Source organism: Scyliorhinus canicula, chromosome 5 (genome assembly GCF_902713615.1).
Source record: "Scyliorhinus canicula chromosome 5, sScyCan1.1, whole genome shotgun sequence".
In the NCBI taxonomy this organism is placed as follows: domain Eukaryota; kingdom Metazoa; phylum Chordata; class Chondrichthyes; order Carcharhiniformes; family Scyliorhinidae; genus Scyliorhinus; species Scyliorhinus canicula.
The window spans coordinates 173,005,554-173,021,233 of NC_052150.1; the positions used below are offsets into that span (position 1 = coordinate 173,005,554).

Here is a 15,680-nt window from a genome sequence, read left to right on the forward strand (position 1 = left end):
CGAATGTGCCGACGCCGCACAGACAGTGACCCAAGACGGGATCGAACCGAGGACCCTGGAGCTGTGAAGCAAATGTGCTACTGTGCTGTCCCACACAACGTGCTCCTCAGCAGTGGAGCACGCCTCACCAGCAACTGACTGTGGGATCTTCTGGTCCAGCCTTTGTCAACGGGGTTTTACGTCAAATTAGCCCCTCGTTGACGGGAAGCCCATGATGGGGGTGTGCTGTTGGTACGACCATATGATCCCCCCACCCCCCAAAAAAGCGTGAACAGCCAGAAAATCCTGTCCATGAGTCCGGAGCGAAGCAAGTGGGGTAATATAGTACAGTAGCTGCAAAAGCGGGACAAAAATTATTACAACTTTGATCAAAAATATTAATGATAGTGGCAGCACGGTGGCACAGTGGCTAGCACTGCTGCCTCACAGCGCCGAGGTCCCAGGTTCGATCCCGGCTCTGGATCACTGTCCAATCGACCTAACCTGCACATTCTCCCCGTGTCTGCGTGGGTTTCGTGCCCACAACCCAAAGATGTGCAGGGTAGGTGGATTGGCCACGCTAAATTGCCCCTTAATTGGAAAAAATGAATTGGGTACTTTAAATTTAAATATATGTATATTAATGATGCCATTAAAATTTTAAAATAAAAATACTGTCCTTGAGATTTAATTTTTATGTATTTCCTTCTCCATTACAGTTGTAATGCAGATTAAAGATTTGGTTGTTAACTAAAACATGAACTGAACTTAACAGGAGACCATTACTTCAGAGGAAAACTCCAGTACAAGAGTATATTGTAATTTGGGAACATACTTATCATTGAAAAATGTAGTCACATGGTGTATCATTTCAACTGTTATGTTGAAGATGCATTTACAAGCACCTGTGACCCAAGTACCCCTTTTCTTTTACTTCCAACAAAATTAGTTTATTACTTTAACTGTGCTTTCTATAAGCCTAACAGAATAAATTATCCTGTCTCCAAAAAAAAATGAACTTCTGTAGATGCAAATGAGTAAAAGCAATAAGAATGGTTATCATTGCTGTTTATGCTATTTATACAATTTGCTATATGAAAGCAGGCTGCAACATTTCCCTCCATTATAACAGTGACTAGACTTCAAAATTGCTTCATTGCCTGTAAAGCACTTTGGAACATTCTAAGGTTATGAAAGGGGCTATTCAAATGCAAGTTCATTCTTTTGGTGATGAGGAAAAAAGAAAAGCTTGCATTAGTATAGCACATTTTACAGCCAGCTAAGTACTTTTCAAGTGCAGTTATTATTGCAATGTAAGAAAATAGTGTAATAACATAGGGCTGATTTTATATTTTGAATTGCAAAAATTTATTTTTCAGACATTGAAAGTTATTATGCAATCTTACTCGAATTTTCCTATGTATATGTTAACAGTTCATGTTTGAGGTAGTGGTGACACCTTTGATATAGATCTGAGCTGTGATGGAGAAAATACAGGAAAATTAAATCTGAGGTACGGTATATTTATGTTTTATGGCATGATCAATATTTTTGGTCCAAGCTGTTGCATCACAGCTTGAGGGAGGTGGTGGCACACCATGTTGTCATTGGACTAATAGTCTAGAGACCCAGGATAATGCTGTTATTCTGTAATGTTGGAATACTATTATTCAAGAAGGGAGGAAGGGATAAACCAGGAAACCACAAGCCAATCAGTCTAACCTCAGTGGGGGGGAAATTATTAGGAGGCAACTCTGAGACCTCAAATTAATCGGTGTTTGGAGAGGCAGGGGTTAACCAAGAACAGTCATCATGGTTTTGTTGAGAGATATACCAGGATGTTGCCTGGGCTGGACACTTTTAGCGATTGAGAGATTGGATAGACTGGGGTTGTTTTCTTTTGAGCAGACTGAGGGGTGCTATGATAGAGATGTATAAAATGAAGAAGGGCATAGATAGAGTAAATAGGAAGAAATTTGTCCCCTTGATGGTGGAATCACTGACCAGGGGGATAGATTTAAGGTAAGGGCCAGGAGGTTTAGAGGGGATGTGAGGAAGAACCCAGAGGATGGTGGAAGTTTGGAACCCACTGCCTGAGTGGGTGGTGGAGGCGGAGACCCTCATCAAATTTAAAAAGTATTTAGATGTGCACTTGTGATGCCAAGGCATACAAGGCTACGGGCCACGTGCTGGAAAATGGGAATAGAATACTTACGTGGTTGTTTTTGACCGGCCCAGAGTCAATGGACGGAATGGCCTTTTCTGTGCTGTAGACCTCAACGACTATCACCTGGATTTGAATCCCACCATGGTGAAATTTGAATCTGGATAAATCTGGAATTAAAAGTCGAATGATAATCATGAAACTCTTGTCGATTGTTGTAAAATCCGTTTAGTTCACTAATGTCCTTTTTGGAGGGAATTCTGCTGTCCTTACCCGGCCTGGCCAACATGTGACTCCAGACCCATTGCGATGTGGTTGGCTCTTAAAATGCCCTCTGAAATGGCCTAGCAAGCCACTCAGTTCATGGGCAATAAATGCTGGCCCAGCCAGCCATGCCCAGATCCCATGAACAAATATTTTTAAAAATGCAAGAGGAAAGCAAGCTGTCTATGTACTTTTGTGATATAAATTATTTTACGTTGGTACTGAGGGGAGGGTACCCTGTTTCAAAATTAGTGTTTGTACCGTTTGGCCTTGTATATATTTTTTACTGTTTTAATAACAAGATATAGCCAATCCACCTTACCAGCACATCTTTGGGTTGTGGGGCCGAAATCCATGCAGGAACAGGGAGAATGTGCAAACTCCACACGGACAGTGACCCAGGTCGGGGATTCGAACCCGGGTCCTCAACGCCGCAGTCCTAGTGCTAGCCACTGTGCCGCATGCTGCCCTAACTTCATTATATTTTGATTGATAACACCCTTGTGAAGTTCCATGCGGTATTTTGCTACGTTAGAGGTGTTGTAATAAATGAAAGTAGGTATTAAGGCATAAGGTGATTATGAATGCTGGTTCAATAAAATCTGTAAATAGAGCTTCTGTGTTTGGATTTGGCCCCTCTTGGCTATTAGTGCTTGGAAATGCTTCTTTACTAATTCTTGTGTCATCAGGAAAAGCATAGCAGGTGCATTGGGGAATCCCAGGAATCCGCAACTCTCCCTCTTTTGGCTGAGTTTTTGATAGTTTACAGAATAGAGCTGTGTCTTAGCTACTGTTATACTGTTCAAATTCATCCCCTGCAGGAGTGCTGGTAAAGATGATGGTGAGATTACTATTGAGGCTGCCAAGGCAATGGCGAAAGCAGGACAAACATTTGGAAGGCCAAATAAGATGTTGAAGAAAGCAAGGGCCAAGAAGGCATTTCCAGCATGTAGGTATCAGAACAGGGTGCCTTACGACAGCATGATAGAACCATAGTCTGTGAAGAGGTAGTGCTTCAGCAAACAGGAAGTCGCTGACCTACATCAGTTGTTGCAGCAGAATTGGTGCCAAATACCATAGCACATACAATATTGCCTCGGCTGTAAAGGTAATGGTGGCTGCCAATCACTATGCCACAGACTCATTACAGGCAGCAACATGTGGCATCAGTAACAGTTTACTGTTCATCAAACAGGTGACAGATGCTTTCTTCTCAAGGAAACAGCAATTTATTGCTTTCCCAATTCTGGTTGCTGATCAGGCTGAAGGCGTCTTGATGCCATAATATTGTGGCAGTCTTCAATCCCCCTGTCTTCAAATCAGACAACAGGTATCAGGCTGCTGCTTCCTTGGAGATGTGGAGGATCCCCTCTACATGTTGCTCATGACTCCTGTCAGGATCCCTGAAATAGATGCAAATCACTGATATAATGAGAGCCACATGCATACTAGAGCTCTGACTGAGCAAACCAAAGGTGACCATAAACAGAGATCTGGTGCTTGTATCTGCACTATTGCCTCAAGCTAATCTCTAGATTTGTAGCAGTGTGCTGCAAGCTCCACAACGTTGCCAAGCGTTGCAACTGCCACAGTTGGAAGATTATGAGGAAGCCCATAGTGAAGGTAAAGTCATCATAGCCCCAGATGACCATAGGCTGCTTTTTCCATTTAGGGGGAGAGCTGACTGGTGGTGATTTAATCTGAAGATCATCACACCTCAGGTAAGGGGCAAGGTTGACAAGGCGGGCAATCATGAATAACTGCAGCCAGTACATGGATTGAACCCGAGCTGTTGGCCATGCTCTGCATCATGAACCAGCTGTCCAGCCAACTGAGCTAAACTAGTCCCAGCTGGCAACAAATTGCGATTCTCCTAAGTAAGCTTTCCGCTAAGCACATCAACAGTTTCAATATCTGTCCCATTCCTCCTACCTATCCTATCTTCTATACCTGCCAAAATCCTATATCTTTGGACTTTCTCTTGCTTAACGAGGAATTTGAAGATCAACATCAATGCAGAACAAATATAACCTCTACTTCATATTATGAATTTTAAGACTCCTTCAATCTCTTTACTGAGCTGAAATCACGATAAATAATCACTTAATGCTTGACCTTCATACTCATTTACCCTTTCTTGAGCTTCTCCGAGACAGTTCCCTGTCTCATGGAGATGTGAGGTTTCCAGTTAAGGCACTTAGGATGGCATAGTGGGCAACCCCACCTAGCTCTGTCTTGAGAGTAACAACTTAAACGGGAGTCCAGACAGCTGTCAGCATAGCAATAGGGCCAGACATCTCGTCAGTTTCTCAATCCACGAACGACAGCATTGATAGAAGTTTCCAATACATGACCATACTCCTTCGCCGTTCTTGTGCAGATAAGAGGCACTGTAGATATTCAGCTCCATCATAGTGTCATTGGCTCCATGAGAAGCTCATAATATACTTGATCAGGCAGCCTGCCAGCTTCCGATCAAGTGGCTTTGTGATTCTGCGCAGCCAGCTAATCCAGACTACCATGAGACACAGCAGTCTGGAACCATCCACGTTGTTGTTTGTCGCCACCTATTTCCTTGTTCTGAACATCTTTCTTCTGTGAGTCAAAGTAGTGTTCATAGATCTGGTGGATCTTCAATACCGAACCAGATAACTAATTTGAATATGTTTACATTTAAAATGTTAAGTACAGTTAACTTTTTAAACCTCAGAAAGCGTGTCAGTCTGAGACACATTGAGAGGCTTGCTGTTACATAGTTCACATCTAATTACCGCTTGCATGTGATTTCATGTGAGCAAATAACAAAAGCTTTGTACATTAACCTGATAACCATATGAACCAATATACTGTATTCTTTTTTTCCAAAATATATTATTTTTGGATTCATCTCTGGAAGATAATTTTTTTGAGCCAGTTTCTGGAAATGTTTATAATGATAAGACTTGAGAATTGTCATGGTTGTTTGCACATACTTCCCCCTCCTATTCACACTTCAAGAGATACTGGAACTGCTGACTGAATTTCATTTAAGCAACCATTTATCTATCTGCTATTTTAGGAAGACAGATACAGAGAGAGCTTTGCTGCTGCTGATAGACTCCTAGAATTCACTAGTGAACCAAATTGCACATTAAACTTCTATCAGTTCAAACCCCAGTTTCCACCTCCTGCAGAGAGGGAAGCCACAGGGGCCCTCACTTGATATAATTGTGAATTCTCGGCATCTCTTTTTCCATTGCCTAAACTTTGGACATCACCCACTGTTATCAAATCTAAAGGCCACACTTCCAGTGCCACCGAAGACCTCGCTCATCTTCCATCGCCACTAACTTTTTTGTCCGCCTCTATAACTGACACCAGGTGCCCACTGTAACCTGATGCATCTTTATGTATCTTCAGCTTTAAAATAAATATTTAGTTAAAGGAACTGAGAAATATTTACAGTTTTTGCTTAAATAGTTGCAGTATTTAACCATCAAGATATTTATTTAAAGATTCCAGAACACCATGCAATAAAAACAGAATTTGATTTAGCCATAGCTAGCCAGAGGCCTGATAACACCATGCACCTATGTTTTACCTTCTTAAAAAATAAATTTAGAGTACCCAGTTCTTTTTTTTTCAATTAAGGGGCAATTTAACATGGCCAATCCACCTACTCTGCACATCTTTGGGTTGTGGGAGTGAGACCCACACAGACATGGGGAGAATGTGCAAACTCCACATGGGACAGTGACCCGGAACTGGGATCGAACCCAGGTCCTCAGTGCCGTGAGGCAGCAGTGTTACCCACTGCGCCAATCTATGTTTTACTTTTAACAATCTTTCTTTCTGAATTAGGTGGTGTTACTATGGCTTTGAATTGTGTTTTTGAGACCTATTACTCCTGAGTTGCTGCTGCCTATCCTTCCCACTTGGGGAACTTATTGTTTATACTTTACTGTTTTTATTATTCTTCCCCTTCTCATGTCTTATGCTGCTGCATCTGCTTCACACTGGGCACAACATCTACTTTTTGCCACCAGTTGATTACTGCCTGTTCCCATTGTTATCATAGATTATCATAGAATTTACAGTGTAGAAGGAGGTCATTCGGCCCATCGAGTCTGCACCGGCTCTTGGAAAGAGCACCCTACCCAACGTCAACACCTCCCCCTATCCCAATAACCCCACCCAACACTAAGGGCAATTTTGGACACGAAGGGCAATTTAGCCTGGCCAATCAACCTAACCACATCTTTGGACTGTGGGAGGAAACCGGAGCACCCGGGGGAAACCAACACACACACGGGGAGGATGTGCAGACTCCGCACAGACAGTGACCCAAGCCGGAATCGAACCTGGGTCCCTGGAGCTGTGAAGCCATTGTGCTATCCACAATGCTACCGTGCTGCCCCACCGTGGGCCAGAGTTTAGAGAACCCAAAGTATATCATGGAGATCGCCTGACTCACAGCTTTTAATAGATTGTGGTATGGAGAGCACACGGCCCACTCTATAGGAATGGTACAGCAGAAATAGAAAAATATTTTTTAACGCAAAACGATGTTTATTTATGAACTCAAGTTAACCTTTTTAAAACATACAGTGAACATCTTAGCAACCATCAATACAAATACAGCCCCCAAAAATTACAACACTAAGTAATCCTTAATAACTTCCCAAACAACATCCAGAAGACAAAAGAAACACCCTTTAACAGAAGCACATCAGGTTTACATTCACTACTGAAAACATTTATAATTCTGAATTCACCAAATGATCAAGAGATAGTCTTTTCATGGCAGAGAGGTGAACAGTACACTTGCTTTATCTGGCCTCAGCTTCAACACTGAAAACAAAACTAAAACATACCCTGCAGCAAACAGCCTAAAACGAAAGTAAAAAGCTGACCGACAGCCCAGCTCCACCCACACTCTGACATCACTGATAAACACACTTTTCTTAAAGGTATTCTCACATGACACCATTAACAAAGCAAGTCCCCTTCGTCACTCCAAGACCTGCTGGCTACTGTTTGTCAGTTTACAATCTGTTTACTGTTTATTTCTTAAATTGCCTGCATTGAACTCCAGTCTGTTGCACTCATATACAGTGATGATTGCCTGGGGTCAGTATCTGGACCACTGCTCTTGTGATGTTTAATAACCTTAAACCTTTGGGTACACAGGTTGCAAAGTTTGCAGATTATTTGATTTCAGGAGAACGTGGACAGACTGGTGAAATTTTATACATATATGTGAAATGAGGCACATTAGGAGAAAAGATGAAAAAGACTTTCATTTATATAATTGAGATTAAGATGACCACAGATAAACCCAAAGCACTTTACATAAAACTAAGTACATTAGAAGTTTAATCACTGTTGTAGGAAATGTGGCAGCCAATTTCTACCGTCCGAAGCATTACTTGCCTTTTACCTTGGATGATTCCTGGCCTGCTCTTTGCCTGATTAACAAGCGTATAATCATTTTGATGTACACTTTTAAAAAGCAGACAACCAGTTTCACAGCTTAGTGTTGAGAAACTAATAAGCAATAGTCACCAGACAGGAGTAGTGAGTACATGGCATAAACATTTAGGTAGGGTGCCAAGGTATATCTGAGAACAAGATTGGATTTTTTAGCAACTGTTTAATGTGATGTAGGCAATGCTAGCAAGGCCAGCATTTCTTGCCCATCCCTGAACTGAGCGAAGTCATTTTGAAGGGCAGTTGAGAGGCAATCACATTTCTGTGGACCTGGAGTCACATGTAGGCTAGATGGGTAAGGGTGGCACATTTCCTTCCCTAAATTACATTAGTGAATGACGACAATCAATTCATGGCACAATTACTGAGGCTAGCTTTCAATTACAGATTTATTAATTGAATTTTAAATCCACCAGTTCCCACAGATTTGAATCCTGCACCTCTGGGTGACTAGTCCAGTGATATTGCCATTACACCATTGTCTTCCTGATGAGGAAAATGAGTTATATGGGGTTGCAAAGGAGCTGAGAGCATGAGGGAAAACAAATATGTAGAGTGCTAAAGGGGGAAAGGAAGCAGTAGGAAATGCAAGAGAAAAGTATAAATAATGGTTATGGAAGAAAGATTGAACTCAGGGTAAGGGGCATGGGGAAGAAAAGGGCAGCAAGAAAGAAGGGATAGGTGAAATTGGAGGAAAATGCGAGAGGTTGTGGAGAAACATGAGTGGAAGGAGAGGCAAATGGAAAGGAAATAAGAGAACCGAGGGGAAGGAGCAAGTGAATGCAGCAATGAAGCTGGATCAGTAGGAGGATGGGTAGCATAAAAATGAGCACTTTAGAATGAGGAATCCTCTCTCTTCTGTTTGATCTTCCTGAAGTTTAATGAACAAAAATAAAAACAAATAACATTTGCAATCCATAAAGTTAGTTGTTTTTCTCCATATCTCTCACTCACATTCAGTAACTTGCACAATTGTGTGTTAAGAAAAATACTGACACAAACTTTACTTGAGTAAAGCTGTTGACATTTGGCCACTTGATTTACTTTAATAATGCTGAAAAACAACTGAGCAGAAACTGTTAGAAATGGTAAGAAAATATTTCCGTTTGGCTAATTAAATATTATTCATAAATTTTGAGAAATTAGACATAATGCACATCCTCAGAATTCAGTCTCAGCCTTTAGGACAATCATAATCCTGAACAAAAATATAATGTCCAAGCCAGGGTTTATGGGTAACCTTCAAGGAGCAAACAAAACTCCGCTATTCAGGATAGGAGGGAGACAGAAAGCAAGAAACTGCAGACCAGTTAACTTAATGTCTCTCACATCAAAAATGCCAAAATCCTGTATTAAGGTTATAAGGGTGCTCAGAAAATCTCAATGCAGTCAGTTAGAGTCAGCGGCCATTAAGAGGAGGAACGGAGTAACTCTCAACATCGAGGCCAGGACAACCAACCAAAAATAACAGAGGCCAATAGCCCGCACCCTGGAAGCCAGCCAGGAGCACACGTGATGGTCGTAGCTTGAGGCTCTGATAGGATTTTGGCACTGAACTCTGGCTCATCCTCGCCAATTCTTTTCACAATTTCCGAAGACAACACCCCTAACAACTCATAAGCTTTATTTAAGTTGTTACTGCTTTTGAGCAACTTCGACAATTGGCTGCTACTTCCGGTGTGGACCATGGAGTAAGTGGTCACATACAAGGCAGCTCCTGCCCAAGGTTACAGAAAAGAGCTCTTTTTAATCAATACGGGGTGGAACTTTGATGAAAAGAACATAGAACATTCAGTGCAGAAGGAGGCCATTTGGCCATCGAGTCTGCACCGACCCACTTCAGCCCTCACTTCCACCCTATCCCCGTAACCTAACCGTTGGACATTAAGGGTAATTTAGCATGTCCAATCCACCTAACCTGCACATCTTTGGACTGTGGGAGGAAACCGGAGCATCTGAAGGAAACCCACGCAGACACAGGGAGAACGTGCAAACTCCGCACAGACAGTGACCCAGCGGTGAATAGAACCTGGGACCCTGGCGCTGTGAAGCCACAGTGCTATCCACTTGTGCTACCATGCTGCCCAAAAGATGTAGGTGTATGTTGGAGGAGTATTTCCCCCCAGGAATGGTCTGTCTCTTGGTTACCAGACCCGGCAGAAACAGTGAGGGATTTGGCTGATGCTGCAGCAAAGACAAAAGCCTCTACAAGCATGCAGGCGGGGGAAGGGCGAGCTCAAAGGCTTCAAACTGACTTGATGTTCTTTATTGAAGCTGAATTCCAGCAGCAGAGGGAACAACTGAGAAAAAAAACTCGCAAAGACCATTGAAGAAGTGGTGACGAGACCTCCTGTGGCGGCAATGGAGGAGTAGGTCGCGCATTCGGCAGCTCCCGTCTGGAACGGACCCTCGGACCTTTTTTCAGGAGTTTTCACGGACTTTTTGGGGCAGATTGGTGAAGCGAACACTGCTGAAAGGATTCCCTCGCTGTTGTATGGATAGCTGGACCAGGAGTGGCCGGGTGAAGCGTTTAAGTCCCAACAGACAGAAGCGTGCGGAGCGGGCGCCGAGGCACGGCATGGCGGCCGGTACAGACCAGGGTGCGTGGGCGCAGTGGTCACAGGAGCAACAGGAGTTCCTTAGGGGCTGCTTTGCTGATCTTAAAAAGGACATGCTGGCCCCGATGAAGGCATCAATAGACCAAATGATCGTAACTCAGGCAACACAAGGGAAAGCGATTAAGGAGATGGAGAAAAAGCTATCCGACCATGAGCATGAGTTGGTCGTATTGGCCCTCAAGGTGGAGGCACAGGATGACCTCCACAAGAAGTGGCAGGAGAGGCTGGAGGACCTAGAAAACAGGTCCAGGAGACAGAAATTTAGAATTGTGGGCCTCCTCGAAGGTGTGGTGGGGTCGGATGTAGGAGCATTTGTGTCCATGATGCTGGAGACACTGATGGGGATGGAAGTATTCCCTCGACCCCTGGAGTTGGATGGGGCGCACAGAGCCCTCGCAAGGAAGCCCAAGGCGAATGAACCGGCGAGGGCCATGGTGGTGAGATTTCATCGCTTCTCGAACAAGGAACTTGGCTTGTGGTGGGAAAAAAAGAACAGAGCAGCAGGTTGGAGAACAGCGTGATACGCATCTACCAGGACCTGGGTGTGGAGCTGGCCAAGAGGCATGCTGGATTCAACCGGGTGAAGGCGACCCTCTTCAGCAAGGGGGTGAAATTTGGGATGCTACACCCAGCGAGGCTATGGGTCATGTACAAGGAACGGCATCACTATTTTGAGACACCGGACGAGGTGTGGTCATTCGCCAAACCAGAAAAGCTGGACTCTAATTAAAGGACAGTTAAGCTTTGGTGGAATGCGGCAGTGGGGCTGGGGAACACGGTACCGTTTCTAATATAAGATTGTATACAATGTTGGGTGCGTGTAAGGGCTGTGGTGGTGTCTGGAGGGTGCAGTGTTTTCGGCAAAGTTGAGATATGGAGGGGGGAGGGGGCCCTGTACTTAGGCAATTTTTTGGGAAGTTGGAGCCTTGGTTCAACAAATGTCTCCTCACGGGCAACATTAGTGTCTTCTGTTTATTTTTTGTTTTGTATCACTATTTACTCACTGGGGCTGGAGAGGTAGTTTAATTGGTTTATTCATGTGGGGAAAAGGGTCCGGACAATGAGGCGACAGTCTGATCAGCGCCAGGTGCGGGAGCTGCCGGGGTCAGCATGGGTCAGCTGACTCTCAGGTGCGTAGTGGGGGATGAGCAAGTGCTCAGCTGGTGCTTGGTAGAGTTTTTGGGTCATGTGGCTGTTGGGGGAGGGGTGTGCTGCTTTGCTGACAGAGGAGGTATCAATTTCGGGGTACCAATTGAGGGTTGGGAGCAGTAGCTCCCTGTGGGCGTGGGAGCAGCTGGAGGCGGCGTCATGTAAAGGTACTAGTCTGGGAGCTTTGCTAACGGCTCCTTTGCCGTTCTCGCCGACCCATTACTCCAAAAGTCCGATGGTGGTGGCGGCACTGCGGATCTAGGGACAGTGGAGGAGGTACAAGAAGCGTCGGTCTGGACCCCGATATGCAACAACCACAGGTTTGTCCCGGGTAGAATGGATGGTGGGTTCCAGAGCTGGCAGAGGGCAGGAATCAGAAGGATGGGAGATCTGTTCATCGATGGACGCTTTCCCAGTTTGAAGGCGCTCGAGGACAAATGTAATCTGCCGCAAGGAAACGACTTTAAATATCTGCAAGTACGAGCCTTCCTGAAAAAACAGGTAGTGACCTTTCTTAAGCTGCCGCCACTGAGGGTACAGGGCAGGGTGGTCTCCGGAATCTGGGTGGGGGAGGGGAAGGTGTTGGATATATACCAGGAACTACAGGAGGCGGAGGAAACCCTGGTGGAGGAGCTCAAGGGCAAGTGGGAGGAGGAGATAGGTGCGGAGTTGGAAGCGGGTCTGTGAGCACAGGTCCTGGGCAGGGCTAATTCTTCCTCATCATGTGCCAGACTCAGTCTAATTCAATTTAAGGAGGTTCACCGGGCACACATGACGGCAGCGAGAATGAGCAAGTTTTTTGGGGTAGAAGATAGTTGTATGAGGTGCAAGGGCAGCCCTGCAAACCATGTCCACATGTTTTGGGCATGCCTGGAGCTTAGAGAGTTTTGGCAAGGGTTCGCGAGGGCAATGTCCAAGGTGCTTAACACATGGGTGGTGCCGAGTCCAGAGATAGCGATCTTTGGAGTGTCAGAAGACCCGGGAGTTCAGGGGGCGAAAGAAGCCAACGTCATGGCCTTTGCCTCCCTAGAGACGGATTTTATTAATGTGGAGGGACTCGAAGCCCCAGAGTGGAGAGACTTGGATTACCAACATGGCTGGGTTTCTCAGCCTTGAGAAAATAAAGTTTGCCTTAAGAGGGTCTACGCTAGGGTTCTCTTGGAGGTGGCAGCCATTCATCGACTTTCTCGGGGAAAATTTAAATGTCAGCAGCAGCAGCAATCCGTGGTGGGTGGTGAGTGCTTCATTGGGATGGTGTGGGAAGACTGAGTCACACGGGGTAATATCTATTTAATTGTTATTGTATATTCTCTTTTTGCACTGTTACTGTTCACTCTAGTTTTTTTTATTGTTACTACTGTTTCATTATGAAAAATTCTGCAAAACCTTAAAAAAAAAGACAATTGGCTGCTTTTGCTGAAGGAGGCTTCACTCGACAGAAGATTCTGAAGACTTATTTATGGAGCATTGAAATCAAGACATTTCATCCTTAGTCAATATGAAGACATTAAGAATCTAGCAATCAAAAACGTAGGAAGTTGAAGGCGAGGCAAGAGGACTAAGCAAGGCAAAAAGACAGTTTGGCACTTTACTTAAAAGTATTTAGCAAGGATGGCACAGTTGTTAACACTGCTGCCTCATGCCGCCGAGGACCCGTGCCCGCGTGGGTCTCACCCCTACAATCCAAAAAAATGTGCATGGTAGGTGGATTGGCCACTTAATTGGAAAAAAATAATTGGGTACTCTAAATTATTTTTGTGCAGTGCCCAAACTGCATGTTCATCCTCAACAACAACATTCACAAAAGGTTTTGGTGACTTGTCTGATGACTTTAACCTGCCAATTTCCAGAGACAAATCATCGCCTGAAAAACTTGAACAGAATGTGGACCCTGAAATGGGAATGGAACTACAAGATACTGCTCAAACTCGATGTCCTTCTGCTGAAGCGAGGGAAGAAACCTACCCAGAAGACACATTGCCTTATGGTCAAAATCTGTTCTACTGGGTATGATTGAATATTTTGTAATGAATAGACCAGAGAACAGAGTTAACGTGGAAAATTTGAGAAAAGAGTTTGAAGTGTGAGGCTAAAAGAATTTTAGATGTCATCATGAGTCCCTTTTTCTGATGTGAAAGGAGAAATCGGTTGATTTTTTTCGGAAACTCCTAAAGCTGTCTATTATTGCCTCACCCTGGTAAAGAGAAATTATCGTTTGTTGATGGTACTCTAACTGGAGAAATATTGGAATAGAAATTGCTGATCAGGAAACTTCCAAAATTGATATTAAGGCTATATGTATATTTATTCAAATATGTAAATTGTTTGGAAGAGTTGATTCTGTGTTCGCTGCTCAGTTTGAAAAGGAGTGTTCTTACTGGAGGAAAGTACTGAGACGTGTTGTTGCCACAGTCAAACTGCTGTCTTCTTTGGCACTTCATGAGAACATGATGAATCATCATTGCCAACTCAGAGGTAATTTTTTAGTCTGCCTTGAATATCTTCGTGAATTTGACAAGCTTCTCAAAGAGCATTTTAATAGTTATCAACATGTGGCTCAGGAAAAGCCAACATTTCCATTTCCAAGCACAGAACCTACTATGACTTCATCACTCTAATGGCACATCGGCTCTGAAACCGATTGCCTAATAAAGTAAAAGGTACCAAATACTATTCCATAATAATTGATTGAACACCATATGTGAGTCATGTGGACCAATTAACATTAATTTTATGACATGTGACCAGCGATGGTTAAGTTGTCGAGCGATTTCTCTGTTTTGTCCAGAGCCTTGAGAAAACAGTTTTGGATGTCATTCCACATTTAGGTTTGGACATCAAAAGTTGTCATGGGCCGAGCATCGATAATGCCGCAAATATGGCAGGAAAATATTCAAGTCTACAAGCAAGACTGAACAATGCAAGCCCTTGTGCATTAGTCATACCATGTTCCAGTCGCTCCTTGAATTTAATCGGCAAACAGCACATGAATCGTGTGAGGCAGGCATACAATATTTTGACTTTGTTCACTTGTATACCTTCTTTTCGGTTTCTATGTGACGATGGAATCAGCTTGGAGCAGGCACATGGAAAACATTTCACAGTCAAAACAATTTGTGTCATCAGGTGGCCTGAATGTAAAAAAAATGCTTATCAGACATAACCACATCAAATTCAGGGAAATAAAATATGGAAGCTGAAGCAAAATCTTTAGCAGAGAAGTTTAAAAAGTACAAAATTGCAGTTTTTACTTTTGTGGAACCTTTTATTTCAAAGAATTAATGCTGTCAGCAAATTGCTGCAAAATGTTTATACAACTTCATTGAATGCTTCACAATTGTTAGCCTCAATTGGAAGTTTTGTCATGGATTTCAAACTGACTATACCTCAGTGGACGCAGAGGCACTAACATTAAGAAAGAATATAGGTTCCTCTGATGATGAGAATCGTACAAGATATAGGAAGTTATTTTTTGATGAAAGTAGAGACATCAAATCACTTCAAACGGAAAGAGAAGATCATTTTTGAGACTGCCAATGTTATCTGTGACAATAATGGTGCAATTGCAGAGTAGACGTGATTCTTTGAAGAAGATTGTTAAGTAATTTTGGGTGGTTGGTTTTCGACAAACATTTGGATGAGAATGCTCAGAGCCACTCCAGTAAGATATTCATACACACACCAAGAACAAAGAAAAGTACAGCACAGGAACAGGCCCTTCTGCCCTCCAAGCCTGTGCCGACCATGCTGCCCGTCTAAACTAAAATCATAAAGTGAAAAACTCATTCATTTCATCGATAATTATGAGCTCTGTGCTTCGAGATCACCAGCTGATTTGTACAGACTTGCCTGTGATGATTTGTAGGCAACCATTCCAAATGTGGAAAACATTCTGAAGATCCTTTTAACAATCCGGTGAACGTTCTTTCTCTGCATTGAAAAGAGTGAAAAATTATCTGTGAATTATTACGATTTAGGGACATTTGACAAATTCAGCAATACTGTCAACTGAAAATGCATCCCAACAAGATTTTCCC

At 43.4% G+C, this 15,680-nt stretch overlaps 1 protein-coding gene across 11 annotated transcripts in view; it reads left to right on the forward strand.

The window, feature by feature from the left end:
- Nucleotides 1–15,680, forward strand: part of mllt10 (MLLT10 histone lysine methyltransferase DOT1L cofactor) — a 447,863-nt gene that overhangs the window by 314,542 nt on the left and 117,641 nt on the right. The gene's annotated exons all lie outside the window — the stretch shown is intronic.